The sequence below is a fragment of the Colobus angolensis genome, unplaced genomic scaffold (genome assembly GCF_000951035.1).
Source record: "Colobus angolensis palliatus isolate OR3802 unplaced genomic scaffold, Cang.pa_1.0 Scaffold229, whole genome shotgun sequence".
Classification (NCBI taxonomy): Eukaryota; Metazoa; Chordata; class Mammalia; order Primates; family Cercopithecidae; genus Colobus; species Colobus angolensis.
In genome coordinates, this window is record NW_012115477.1 from 2,527,763 (window position 1) to 2,542,709 (window position 14,947).

The 14,947-nt window shown below is 36.3% G+C and overlaps 1 long non-coding RNA gene across 1 annotated transcript in view; it reads right to left on the reverse strand.

Moving 5' to 3' along the window:
* Positions 1-934: 934 nt before the first annotated feature.
* The window catches only part of LOC105513313, a 50,625-nt gene continuing 36,612 nt past the window's right edge, over positions 935-14,947 (reverse strand). The window contains exon 3 of the long non-coding RNA XR_001001988.1: positions 935-1,215. This is a non-coding gene — a long non-coding RNA (uncharacterized LOC105513313). The remainder of the gene's footprint in view (positions 1,216-14,947) is intronic.

Genomic DNA, 14,947 nt, shown 5'->3' on the forward strand with positions numbered 1-14,947 from the left:
TGTAAGCCCCACAAGTCCAAAATCACTTAGTTCCTTTATCTGTAAAATTGGATGGTAAAAGTTCCTAATTCATAGAAAGAGTAGTGAGAATTAAATAATCCCTAGCATATATAAAGCTGTCAGTAATATTAGTTATTATTATTGTTATCAATGTCCACATTATTATTCCTAGTTGATGACTTGATTCCAACTCATACCTCATCCCTTGGACATCTCATTTTCTCAGTGGGTTCTCTTCATTTTCCTTGCTCTCAGTCTTCCAGGCTAAGCAGTGTCTTAACATGTGAAGTCTTTAAATCATATTCTAAGCCAATGTGATATAATCAATATTAAAACAGCATATCTGACAAGGCAGTCACTTCAAAACTTCTAACAGTTTGATGGATTATTCTGAGAAGAATGACTTATGCAATTAGTTTATGACTCAACACTCAAAAAGATGTAGTATCTATACAAATTTTTCAGTCTCTTCTCTTTGAAGAATTAGCCACATCATATTGTATTTAAAAGTTTAGCATCCTGTAAGTCTCTGGGTAGCTTTACATTTTATATTTCTTTAATCCGTTCTCATTTTTTTTGTTTATTATTTGCCTAAAATGTTAATTTCATTACATGATGGATAACCAGGTTAACTATGGTGGGAAAGTAGATCAAAAGTATTTTGGGAGTAATGAAGAATGAACAGGTAAATTTAGGTTTGTGTTACCAGAAAACATGAGAAATGATAGAAAAGTGGATATAACAAAAAAAAGTCATTCATTTTCAGGAGGTCTGGTAACTGAGAATCCTTGTTTACAAAGTATCTGTTTTGACTGTGAAGTACAGAATTATCACATTCATATATCATTTGTGTCCCTTAAAAATTTAAACTATATTCATAATTAAATTTTAAAAGTATTCTCTGTTTTAAAACAAGTAAATTAATAGAGCAACAGACAGTTCATATCTTTTATTTTGTTACTTGATTCCCAGTCTTACAATAGCTCTTCTCAGATAATTCTCAACTTTACAAGATAATTTGGAGTTACTACTTTTCAAAATCCATTGGTAATTGCTTGTGTCTGAATCATGCCATCTCATTCCATGGGATCCATTAATATTCAGGTAACTAGACAAGGGTATTTAGCAACCCAGGGATGCAGATGCTATGGAATGGGTTTTCACAGATATGGAGCTGCAGCTTTACATTATCTTCAGAGAGACAGAAAGAGGAGTCTAGAGAGAAAGCATAGTAATTTAAAACATCTGACACCCCATAGCCCTCCTTAGAAAACTCATATCCATTTGGACACATGCCAGAATTCCCTCTGAATTGCTTTTCATAAAGCCGTCAGATTCCTAGTTCTTAATAAGCTCTGTTCACTAGTTATCATAGATATATAATTTATCCATAACCCTGCTGTCTTTCCTGCAGATTACTCAAGCATATGCTGATTTTGGCTCTGTTACAAACAAAATAAAATCCTCTATTCCTTGAGCTCAAATACTCCAATATATAATTAGTCTCTTAGAACAGTATGTTCACTTTATGTACTTGTCTAGTCATAGATATAAAGTTACTTAGTTTCCTAAGTCATTTGCAAAATTTGTGGCTCTATGGCCATAATAAATTGTGAAACAATACTAGAGGGGCAAAAATATTTACAGGAATAATCTTTCAAAAGAAAAAATCTTGAGTGTGATGGTTCTTTGTACATTCTCTTAAGTAAATCATCAGAGCCTGGTTATTTTTCCTTTATTCTTGAAATTCAGGCATGGAGATAACATTGAAATTCTGGCCAAATCTGCTGTTGCTGAAATTTATAGAACAGATTTGGAGTTACCAATTTAAACTTCATAGTTGGCTGAGAATCCAGCTGTGTTGGCTCAGTCAGAGAATGCAATGAAAGGTTGGACTGAAATCATCTGATACCATCCACGAAGGGGTCTAGAGACTGGGAGGGAGGAGGGAATAAGCAAATTAAAACAAAACAAAACAACAAGCCTCAAGAGAGAATAGTTCCTTTGCTGATAGTAATGGTAATATTTTTACATTAGAAAGTCTCATCATTGACATGAAAGGAAGGGAATTTTAGCTTTAACTGTAGAAATAACTGACTTGGTCTTCAATTTATGTGGTTTGGGGAAGCTAACAGAGTACCCTAACCCCCATATCCCAGAGCTGAGGGAAGCTGGCTGCTTTACACAGCGAGCCAAATGGCCAATTACATGAATGTGAAAAGGCACCATGCCAAATACAAACACATTTTCTGTGGTGGCTATTTTTAACTCTGTGCTATATCTTTTGACCTATTTCCACTTGATCCATTATCTTAAATATTCACATTCTTAAGGATGGCACATCTGAATACTATGCAAATATTTTCTTCATTTTCAAGTTGGATAAAAGAAGACAAGGTTCTGACCCTGGAATAAAAGCTAAGCCTCTTGGCAAGCTCAGAGGTGATTTGTCAAGTTCACGTTTCCTGCCTTACTAGCGGTGCCTGTTTAGTTTCTTGACAAGAGAAGTCTAGTCCTACTTCACCTGTGCCGAGGTTCTAGGTGGCACTTCTTAAACACCATTTACAGGGAAATAGGCCTTTAAAGGGAAATTGTCTTCTCCCCTTTCTTTACAAAATCATAAATGCGTTCTAGGAATACCTGATCCTCTGATTCCAGCAATCCCCAAATTCCTAAAAGAATATCGATTCTGAGTGTGCACACACATACATGCACACAGAAGTTCACACACAGTGCATAGGGGTATAGTGGAGCTGGTTTAAAGGTTATGGGTAGAGAAGTGGTTACTCCCTCAAGAGGGAAATTACTGTGCCTGGCTAGAAAGCCAAGGCATAATCACATGCTGGGTTGCGCCCCCTGGTGCTTCTACCGAGTATCCCTCATTTTCTACCCCAAGACCAGAAGAGGAAATGGTAAGGGACCAAGGGAATCAACAGGACAGGAGAGAGGGGTTTGCAGACCTTTAAAATCCAGTGCTTCAACACTTCTTTGGGTCGCTATCCAGAGACCCAAAATATTTTCCCCCCAAGATAGTGCATAAGCCTCATTTGACTTTGGTACTTGGGTTGAACTTTGAGTTGAGTTGAACCTTGCTGCCATGTTCATTATAAAATGAATATTAATGGGGTAGTATGTTTAAGAGTTACCAGCCTTTACCTGTCTGTAACTTGCTACAGGCTTCCATGGAGTAAGAAACACTGCTACTATTATGGTCATTTATTAAATACATTTGCAGAAAAAAATTTTTACCTTTTCAAAGCACTTTAACATTTGTTATCTTATTTAAACTTTGCAAACCTGTGAAGCAGTTGGGGTAAGAACCAGAATTTCCACTTTGAAGGTAAGTAAATTGAAAGAAAGTTGATCCTGAGGACAGGCCCCACAATCTAAGGGACTGGCTAAATATTCAGGGAAATGTGTTCTCATTGGGGTAGAGACATCAGCAGGCAAGCTTAAAATTGAGTAGAAGAGAATGCCAAAGTAAACCAATTAAAGATGCTTTTTGGGTCCAAGTGAATTGCATGGTGTTGAGAAGAGTGGAAACTTAAAAGGTAAATAAAGGAAGAAAGTAGGATGTGATACACTGCACTGTCTTCTGTTTCCTTGGCTTTCAACCTGGGGTGATTTTTACTGCCAGGAGACACTTGGCAATATCTGGAGATATTTTTGGTTATCAAAACTTGGTGGGGTGAAGAGTACTGTTGGCATCTATCAGTTACAAGCCAAGAATGCTGCTAAACATTCTACAATGGGTAGGACACCCCCCTACAAGAAAGAATTATCTAGCCCAAATTGTCAATAGTACTGAGATTGAGAACCCTGATCTATAATACTTAGAGTAGTTATCTGCTGAATGATAAGTCACCCTGATTTAAAGCGAGAAACTTAGAATGTCTGACATAAATTCTACCACTCTTGGATACCCTCTGATTTGTTTCCTTAGGAGTTAGATCAGGCTGTAATAGGTTGGATGGAGTGAAAGGGTTAAAGAGAACCATGTACCATTTGTATGCTCTGTGTTCATTCTATATGAAAATAAGCTATGTAGATATGGCTTTCTCTTTTTCTATTTTAAATACTAAAGAATATTGTTTTTTAAAAAATTTATGTATTTTTATTAAAATACAGAATGGAGTTATTTGAGATATACCTGTTGGCCCCTTTATTTGGAAGGGTTATATTTTTAAAATTATATTGTGTCAAATTGCAAAAGCGATCTACTTTCGTAGAGGGGATGCTAAATAAATATTCACTTCTGTGTTTCCTTTTTCATTTGCTTGCTAAAAGCATGTGCATCCAGAGATTCAAGTCAGCACTGGCTGTAGAGAAAGTAAGCAATGTATAATTAAGTGGGAATCTATGGCTTTACTGACTGGCTCTACTGAAAGCAATTGTGTCCTGCATTTTTTTTTTTTTGCCTAATACCCATTTGCAAGGTAGCTTTCTGCCAACAGTATCTTTCCCAAGCTGAAAAATTGGCCTTCTGCTTTGAGCACATTTAAAAAGAGATATTTTGTGTTTTCGTTTTATGTTATTTAGATGTGCTAAACATACATAACTGCAAAAAATAGGACAATGAAATTAGGAAACATAGATGTACTTAATATTTACTAGAAAATACCCACCCCAAGGTTATTTAAGGCAGGCAATCACTTGTCTCTTATGGTCTAGACTTGTGATGCTCAATTTGATAGTCAAGTGTGGAGCTACTTAAGTTAAATTTAAAAAATTAATATTAATTAGAAACTTGACTCCTTAGTGGCACCAGCCACATTTCAAATGTTAAAATAGTGGGTAGTAACCATCATAATGGGCAGTGCAGATACAGGGTATATCATCATCACACAACGTTCTACTGGACAAGGTTTCTTCAGTTGAGTGGATTCAACAGTTGATAGTAATGTGAGGACAATGTTGAATGCCAGTGAGCTTTTCTTTTCTTTCCTTTTTTTTTTTTTTGAGACGGAGTCTCGCTTTGTCACCCAGGCTGGAGTGCAGTGGCGCAATCTCGGCTCACTGCAACCTCCGCCTTCTAGGTTCACGCCATTCTCCTACCTCAGCCTCCCAAGTAGCTTGGGACTACAGGCACCTGCCACAATGCCCAGCTAATTTTTTGTATTTTTAGTAGAGACAGGGTTTCACCATGTTAGCCAGGATGGTCTCGATCTCCTGACTGCAGGATCTGCCTGCCTTGGCCTCCCAAAGTGCTGGGATTACAGGCGTGAGCCACCGCGCCAGGCCGAGCTTTTCTTTGAGCAAGCAAGACAGGGTTTCACCATGTTAGCCAGGATGGTCTCGATCTCCTGACTGCAGGATCTGCCTGTCTTGGCCTCCCAAAGTGCTGGGATTACAGGCGTGAGCCACCGCGCCGGGCCGAGCTTTTCTTTGAGCAAGCAAAATGCTCCTGCACAACCACTTGAAGTCTCTACCCAGGAGGCAATAACCATAAAGGCCTCATCATATTTTTATTTAATTCACCTAATAATTACTTATTCAATCCCTGCTATAGGTTAGGCACAATTGTAGGCATTGGGGAAAGAAATGAACAAAACCAAAAATGCCCTTGTCTTCAAAGGGGTTAAATTTGAATGTATAAGGCCAAACATTTATTTTTAAAAATGTAAATTTATACATATACATACATACATATACAAATTATACATCCAGAAGATGATCACTGTTAGGAAGAAATAGGAGAGTGTGAAGGAAGGATACTATTTCCAATAGAGTTCTCAAGGATACCCTTTCCAATGTTAGGAAATTAAGTACATCTATGTTACGTAGAGCCCTAAAGGCAGTGAGTGGTGTGATTAACGGAACTATCTGGGGAAAGGGCATTTCAGACCCAGGATATAAAAAAAATGCAAAGGCTCTGAGGTAGGAACATTCTTGTCAAGTTAAAGAAAGCCAAAGGAGGCCAGCAGTGCTGGAGCAGAACAAGTAAAAAGAGCAATAAATGAGGTTGGTTATAGGCAATGGCTGGATTATGTATTTATTAAAAGCCATGGTAAAGGCCAAGCACGGTGGCGCATGCTTGTAATCCCAGCCCTTTGGGAGGCCGAGGTGGGTGGATGGATCACTTGAGGTCTGTAGTTCCAGACCAGGCTGGCCAACATGGTGAAATCCCGTCTCTACTAAAAGTACAAACATTAGCTGGGTGTGGTGGTGCATGCCTGTAATCTCAGCTATTCGGGAGCCTGAGGCAGGAGAATCACTTGAATCTAGGAGGCAGAGCTTGCAGTGAGCCCAGATCTCACCATTGCACTCCAGCCTGGGCCACAGAATGAGACTCCATCTCAAAAAAAGAAAAAAAAGGCTGTGGTAAAAATTCAAATTTTGTTCTAAGAGAGATTGGAGACCTTTTTAGTATTTGAGTGCTGAAATGACATGATCCAATTGACATTTTTTAAAGTATCCTCTAACTGCTGTATGGGGGACAACGCGACAAGTTTGTAAGAGCTGAGACAGTGTGGCTGGCTAATAAGGCATTGCTACAAACTGGGCAGGAAATGATGGTGGCTTGGAGTGTTGTCTTCATTAGAGGAGATGAGAAGTGGTTCAATTACAAAAATATATTAAAGAATTAACAAGATTTACTAATTAACTAAATGTAGGGTCTAAAATAAAGGCAGGGTTCAAGAGTGACACTAAGGTTTTGCTTGAACTGGGTAGATGGCAGTATGACATTTACTGAGATTAGGGAGTTTGGAGGAATAGCAAGTTTGGAGTGAGTGTGGTAATCAAGAGTTCTCTGCAGAGGCTACTTACTGTGAGATGCTCACTAAACATTCAAGAGAATATTTTCAAAAAGTTATTGAATATATAAATCTGGAGGTCAGAAAAGAGGTTGGAGCCGATGATATAAATTTGTATGTTAACTGCCCATATATGGTATTAAAGCTGTGAAGTTAATGGAGATCACAAAAGGAGTAATTGTAGTTAGAGATGAAATACTCAAGAACAGAATCCTGGGGCAGTCCATTTTATAGAAGTGGAAAGGAAAAGAGAAGGAAGTAGAGGAGACTATTCATGTAGGAGAAAATCAGGAGTATGTGGTATCCTAGAGAACAAGTGAAATTTTTTTTTTTTTTACCCACCTCAAGGTTATTTGAGGCAGGCAATCACTTGCCTCTTATGGTCTAGACTTGTGATGCTCAATTTGATAGTCAAGTGTGGAGCTACTTAAGTTAAATTTAAGGAGAAAATTAAATGAAATTTAATTTCATGCTGTTTTAAAACAGAATGAAGGAGAAAGTTAAATTTAAATGAAAAAGGAGAATGGTGAATTATATCAAATGCTTGCAATAAGTTGAGCAAGATGTGAATTGAAAAGTTTCCATTGCATTTGACATTGTACAGGTTCTTAATGAGAAGTTTCAATGGAGGACTGGGGACTAAAGCCTGTTCCAGGAGCTTTCAAAAGTAAACAAGAGGTTGTAGGAGGGTAGAAAGTGGTATAAGGAGGTATCCATATGTCTTTTTGAGGAGCTTTGTTATAAAGAGAACATAGAATTGTTATAGTAGCTGAAAGTTTATGTGGAATTTCTGGATTTGTTTGTTTTAATAAAGGAGGAACTACCATAGAATGGTTGGATGATGCAGAAGAGGGAAAAAGTGGATAGTGTGGGACAAATAGAGCATAATTTCAAGAAAAAAGATGAGAACACCAGTGGCTTTGAGGCCACCCAAATCCAGAAGGCCTTGACTCAGGAGCTGTTTAAAAATATTAAAATAAGTTACAATACTAAAGTGAGCTATACTTCAAAACATACTAAGAGTTCATAAGGGAAAAATAAGGTCCACCCCCTTAAGGCTCCAAGGCAATCATCTCTGAATTGAAAGTTAATGGCATGTTTGCATCTTCTTTTTCTACCTGCCTTCCTACCATTTCCTGTTGTGCATTGAACTGGGCATACAGCTGAAGGAGACTGATAAAGATAGTGCTTGATGGTGCGAGCTTGATATGTTGAGCCTGGCTTGAGACAATACATTAACTCGCCAGTATTGATGTTCTGCTTCATGACTAGGACTTTGTAAGATGCACTGGCTTCCATATATTATAAAAGTCTGCCAGGATGAGAACTAATGATTAACATGTTAGGAACCATAGCACCCAGAACTTACATATCATGGAATTGGTAATAAAATAATTTATAATATTATTGGCACAGGGGGTAGCCAAAGATCAGAAAATATTAATTCACTATTTCATCTGTTTCGAAAACAATACTTAAAAGATGCTAAGCAATTATTATTTAGGATAATTCAGCTTTATGATAACACCACATCTGCTGAGTTCAGAGATGGTGCACCAAATATTTCCCTTAGTTACCTACCATTAGTTCACATAGGTAAATGTAGAAGCATTTCTTTGTAAGGACTGTCCAAGAGAAGATTTACATACCTATTTATGGCCTCTATTTTATCGGTTCATTTGTATAATGATAGTTATTTTACTGTTCAGTTTGACATTTCATGAAAATTTTCCCTCAACAAAATCACTCCTTTAAAAAAAAACAAAGTTTTCTTTTTTTTTTTTTTTTTTTTTTTTGCTGGAGTGCAGTGGCATGATCTCGGCTCACTGCAATGATCTTCGTCCGCCTCGTGGGTTCAAGCGATTCTCCTTCCTCAGCCTCCTGAATAGCTGGGACTACAGGTGTCTGCCACCACACCTGGCTAATTTTTGTATTTTTAGTAGAGACAGGGTTTCACCATATTGGCCAGACTGGTCTCGAACTTCTGACCTTGTGATCCACCCACCTCGGCCTCCCAAAGTGCTGGGATTACATGTGTGAGCCACTATGCCTGGCCATATTTCTTATTTTCTCTACCAGTATGAAAGTTACTGTCACGTAATGTTATTAATGTATTGGATCATAGGTATGACACACGTTTATTATTAATCTTAATTAATATACAGCAAAGTGTTTTGTAACATAGTGCTCAATAAATATTTATTAGCTCGAATAGATATATTATTAATGCTTCCAGAAAAAAATTCAACCCAAAGAGAGATGCTAACTTGTTCACATTAAGCTAAATATTTCCATCTATAAGCTATTCTCTAATTATGTTGTTTTGGATAGGATGTTATTTGATTTTGTCCTGGCAACATTTATATGAATTAGGTATTATTAGGACTGTATGCTATCAATGAGGAAATGCATATTTAAAATTTTGGAACTTGCTAAAGATCACGCAAGTAGTGTGTGGCACTGATGAAATTTACACTTGGATTTCACTGATTCCAAGTCCCACACTGCCTATCAATGTTTAGGTTAGCTTGAAGTTGAAGAGACTGTTTGGCTATCACATATTCTATTTCACAGAATAAGCCAAAGCTCTTGGTAGTTTACAGGTTTACTAGAGGCAAGTAGGAGCATTTTACAGGGAGAGGAGAGAGGGACTCTAAAACAAAGCAGTTGCAATTACTCCGCCTTAAATAATATCCTTTGGTTCCAGCACTTCATTGAAACTACTCTACCAGAGAACAGTGAGTATCTAATTTCCATTCCAATATCCATTTCCCATCCTTATTGAATTTGGCCTTTAATTAGCATTTAATACCATGTACCATTTCTGTTATATGCCTAATACTAACTAATGGGGACTACCATTTAAGTAGAATTTGGATTTTTCTGAAAGGCTAGAGATTTTAAATGAGATTTTCCTCTTTTTATAATCTCTCTTTTTTTTTTATTATTCTTGAACGCAACTTTTATTCTTTTTAATTGCTTAAGATAAATTGCCAGAAGCTAATGTTTGGGTTATAAACATGATTTCTTTTTTAAATTGATCTTGAAATTACTTGCCAAATCACTTCCCAAAAGAAGAAAATGTAGTGACAATATACAAATATATATATTACAACTTTCACTATAATCTTATTGTGAGATTTCATAATTTAAAGATATTTTTCAAACCCCAAAGATTATATCACAATTTAACTTTTTATGATAACTGTTTTCCTAAAATAGAACAATGTAAAGAGCTGTATCTATATTTGCTTCTTTTTGTTTTCCCAGAGATAATTGTAATACATCTTTCCCTCGTTCTGTTTCCCTCGTGTATCATGTTTAGTGGTACTTAGGTTTTTCTATGTAATATGAAACATTATAGGTAAGTGAAAGCCTGCAAAACACAATGTTAAATTTTAATTTTGATGATCCATTGGTACTTGGAAGTGTGTAATGGTTGGAAAAAGTTAAGGATGTAACTTCATTTTTTGAAATAATATGGGATGTGATAAAGCAGATATAATTCACAAAGGAAAACGAAAGACAAGAAATGAGAGTGGATTGTTATGGTAAAATGATAAAAGATGAAATTAGGAAAGTATAGAGTTATTCCAATATAGGAAAACGCTTTTTTAAAAGCTTTGTGAAAACACTGATTTTGAGTCTCAGCTTGTTTCCATAGTATCCCAGGTAAAAATACCCTTTTCCTTCATTATTCATTGCCTTTGTACCAGCTGTTCCCTTCAACTAGATTATTCTCTGTTATTCCAGTGCAGGGGTTCTTAATCTCAGCACTGTTGATATATTTGACAATTCGCACAGTTGTTTTTGCTGGGGGGTAGGGGGGAGACATCCTGTTCACTGTAGATTATTTAGTAGCATTGCTGTTTTAAAAATACTGGAAACAGTAATACAAACCTCCTACTACCACCGCTCAGTCATCTTGTACCCTCTTTGAGAACAATTACTCTAGTGAAAATGTATAAATGAAACATAGCTGTAATGGAAAAAAAAAATCAAGAAATCACCTCAGAAAAGACTTTGAAATACCCAAGCCCTCCCTTCCAACAGATCTGATCATTTCTTTGTGCTTCTGTCATATGTTAAAGCAACCTCTTTTATTAAATTTATTATACTGTTTGTCTTCTTGGAACAAATATTTGCTCAATGCTTGAACTAGCTCGCTCTGGTCAATCTAGTGTTCTGGTGTGTATTTCTTTCCAAAAAGAAATACAATGTTTCATCATATAATGTCATCCTGAAATCAACCATGGGGGTAGTATTAATACCATGGAAATTGGAAAATACTGCAAATCGGGTTTTTATTTTCCCTAGAGAGCTAATTATTAAACATTTAATAATACCCTTCATGCCTACTATATGCAACTCTTCTCTGAATAGTGGCAACACAAGAGACAAAAAGATGCCATGTCATCTAACAAGTTTTATTAACTGGATTGTGAACTCCTCGAAGAAAAGATTATTTTCTACTTATCTTCTAAATCGGGTACTAGCATAGTGAGTGATTCACTGATGACACTCAAAAAAGTTAATAACAACTTTTATTTGAACGTTTATTTAAATTATGAGTGTGGAATTTCTTCAAAGAACTTTCTTAAACGATGCTTTTGCTTCTGTTTATTTTTGAATCTAGAACTTTCTTACAACAATTGGATGTTTCAGTGGTTAGTTTATTTTTATATTTCTAAAATCTAGTGATTCAGCAGGAACGTGCTCTCAAGCTGCAGGAAGTTTTGCAGTTTAGTTAAGGCTAACCTGAGCTTTTCAAAATGTTTTTTGTGATTTCTTACAATTACTTTGACCATTTCATTCAGCAGGGACTTTTGTAAAGTGAAGCTTTCTCTTTCATTCTCCTAACGATTACTCATCACTCCACGGTTTTAGCCTCATTTTTTCTTTTTCTTTCTTTTTTTTCCTTGCTTTTCTTTCTCTTTACTTTTTTGGTGATTCAGACTGCCACATCTGTACTATATATTGATTTTTAAAGCCCTTTTTATTAAAACATAAAATCAGCACATTTTTAGAGAAGTGATTACACATGGGAAGGAGAGGAAGAGAAAAAAAGGATTAAGTTTTAGAAATTTAGCTCTATCTGTGATTATTTCATTTTAAAAAAATTCCTAAAACAAAAATGACAATTTCTTAACTTTTGTTAAACTTGTATGTCGAATAAAGAAGTGAAAGTTTTCTCTACTCTGTGTATGTTTAAAATGTTTTACAATTATGACATAATAAAGCATTATTTAAAAATTAGATAATCTAGAAAACATAATGGAAGTAAGGACTGGCCAGACTAATAACACCCAGTGTTGATATCCCATGTATGTATTAATAATAACCAGTGTGGCATGGGTACAGATCAGTCAGCAGGGGTTGTAAATAACTTCTGCTTGACTCCATTCACGCATGCCTCCTGATGCCTGTTCTGCAAGCAGCCACTGGAAACTACTGCCCATCTTTTGTTTGTACCTTTATGGACTTTTTTGTGCATACTTTTATATTTCACACTGTATATTTTAATATAGGCATGCTTTTATTTTCAGAAATTCCAGCACATGGTATTTTTTAATTACAATTTTTATGGTTGTAGTTCTTCACTTATCTATTGTTAGTATCTCCCACTGGATTCAAAACTTCAGAAAGTCAGGGCTCCAGTCTCTCCTGCTCACCATGATATATCTGGGACTTAGCCTAGTGCTTGTAATATGGAATACACAAAATATATATCATTAACTTTTTAAATATGAATAGATCAATAAGTACATTAGTATTTTTCTTGGTTGTGTAGTATTCTACATCCTGATACATCATAAATTATTGGATAATCTGTTGTTGGACATTTTGACTAATTATTTTCTCCCTGTATTTCCCGGGAGACTTCCCTTGTGCGCTTTTTCATTGTGCAGATTTTTAAGGCAAAGAGAAAGAATAGAATTTAGAGGAGGCTGTTGAGAAAAATAAAGATAGTATCGTAATATCTTTGAGATATAACAGCACATTAACTGATTCCCTTGTGGTGATGGATGCATTAATACTTTCAACAGTAAAATCTTTGAGGACTTCTCAAGTCGAATGACCCAAGACTAACCAATTCTAAGAAATCTGAGAGGAGTATGACCTCTGGGAAACTGGTCCTAGAATGAACAACATACAGGTAAAGTGATTGAGTCACCAAAAGTTTGATACTGTGAGTGATAGTACTGGAATTTATACTGGTCTTTTGGGTTTGTCCAGGGAACATGTAGCCAAGCAAAGTAGATTACAAGCAACATTTTGTGAAATGAATCCAAGTTTCCTCATTAACTTTGGCTTTCTATTGGGATGAAAGTTTTAAAATATTCAATTCTATTTTTGAAAACACTTTTCCAAGAAAGTATCTACAAGTCTTTGTTCAAAAGACCTAACATATCCTGCGGGAAGAGGGAGCTTTATGTTAGTACTTCCTGAACTTCTCAGCATGTTCCTTCTACATCCTCTCAGCTGTTGACCTTACAAGACAGTCTTTAAGTGTATACATCTGCGAAACATCCTAAATCCACAAAATATGGTCATGATTAATTTCAGACATAAACATACTCTCATGTAGGATTAATTAATGTCTTCACTGTTAGAAAAAACAGATCCCAAAATGTGACTAAGGACCAATGTGGGCAACATACAGTCCAGATTCACTTCAAGTTAGGCATCAAGGTACAACAATAAAATCTCTTATGGAAATATTGTAGATGACTTTACTGGAGAATGATTTGATGGGCAATGAACCCCATTAGTGACTGTAATAATTGAATAAGTCTGTTCTCACACTGCAAATAAAGACATACCCAAGACTGGGTAATTTATTAAGAAAAAAGTTTAGTGGACTCAGTTCCACATGGCTAGGGAGGCCTCACACTTATGGTGGAAGGTGAAGGAAGAGCAAAGGCACATTTGACATGGCGGCAGGCAAGACAGCATGTTTGTGTGTGGGAAGTGCCCTTTATAAAACCATCAGCTCTTGTGAGACGTAGTCACTATCACAAGAACAGCACGGGAAAAGCACTCCCCTATAATTCAATTCCTGGTCCCTCTCATGATATCTGGGGATTATGGGAACTACAATCCAATATGAGATTTAGGTGGGAACACAGCCAAACCATATCAATAATTAAAAATACAGGAAGAGGTGGGCCAGGCTTGGTGGCTCACAAATGTAATCCTAGCACTTGGGAAGGCTGAGGTGGGCAGATCATGAGGTCAGGAGTTCTTGACCAGCCTGACCAACATGTTGAACCCCTATCTCTACTAAAAATACAAAAATTAGCCAGGCATGGTGGCATGCGCCTGTAATGCCAGCTACTCGGGAGGCTGAGGCAGGAGAATCACTTCAACTCAGGAGGCGGAGGTTGCAGTGAGCTGAGATTGTGCCCCTGACTCCAGCGTGGTGATGGAGTGATACTCCCTCTCAAAACAAAACAAAACAAAATACAGGAAGAGGTAAAAGAGATTCCAGAGTATTTTCTATTTATTCACTAAGAACAGTGACTGTGCCAATACTTATGGTGTTCAATGTTCATTTATTATAGAAATATTCATGCCCTGAAGGTTGCATTATAGTGCACAAAAGCCGTCGCTGTCTCCTGGTAGTAGTGAAATGGCATTGTTAGGACATGGATAAAAACACAAATCTTGTTTGAGTGAAGGGATTTAAAGTCCACAACAGCTATTACTCACTCACTAAACTAATTTCCAATAGAATGTATGCAATAAAAAGATCAAAGGTGGGATAATCTTAGTAAATATAACCAAAATGAAATCATATCACTACTGTGTACAGAAGTGTCATTAGTAAAACAATTGCAGGGAAAGGGAGTCCTTGAGGACTTCCTGGTGACTAAAATTTCGATCACATATAAGAATTTAAAATATATTCTTACATATATATTTTTATATTCTTATATGTAAGAATATATTATATATAAGAATTGCAGGGAAAGGGAGTCCTTGAGGACTTCCTGGTGACTAAAATTTCGATCACATATAAGAATTTAAAATATATTCTTAGATATATATTTTTATATTCTTTTACTTTCCAAATATTTGGATTTTTGACTCTAAAACACGCCTCCCATAAAAAGCATGTATATGGAACTCCAGTCTTAGAGTATCTGCCTTTTGACTTTGTTGTTTAATTCATTCTCATTTAATACTTT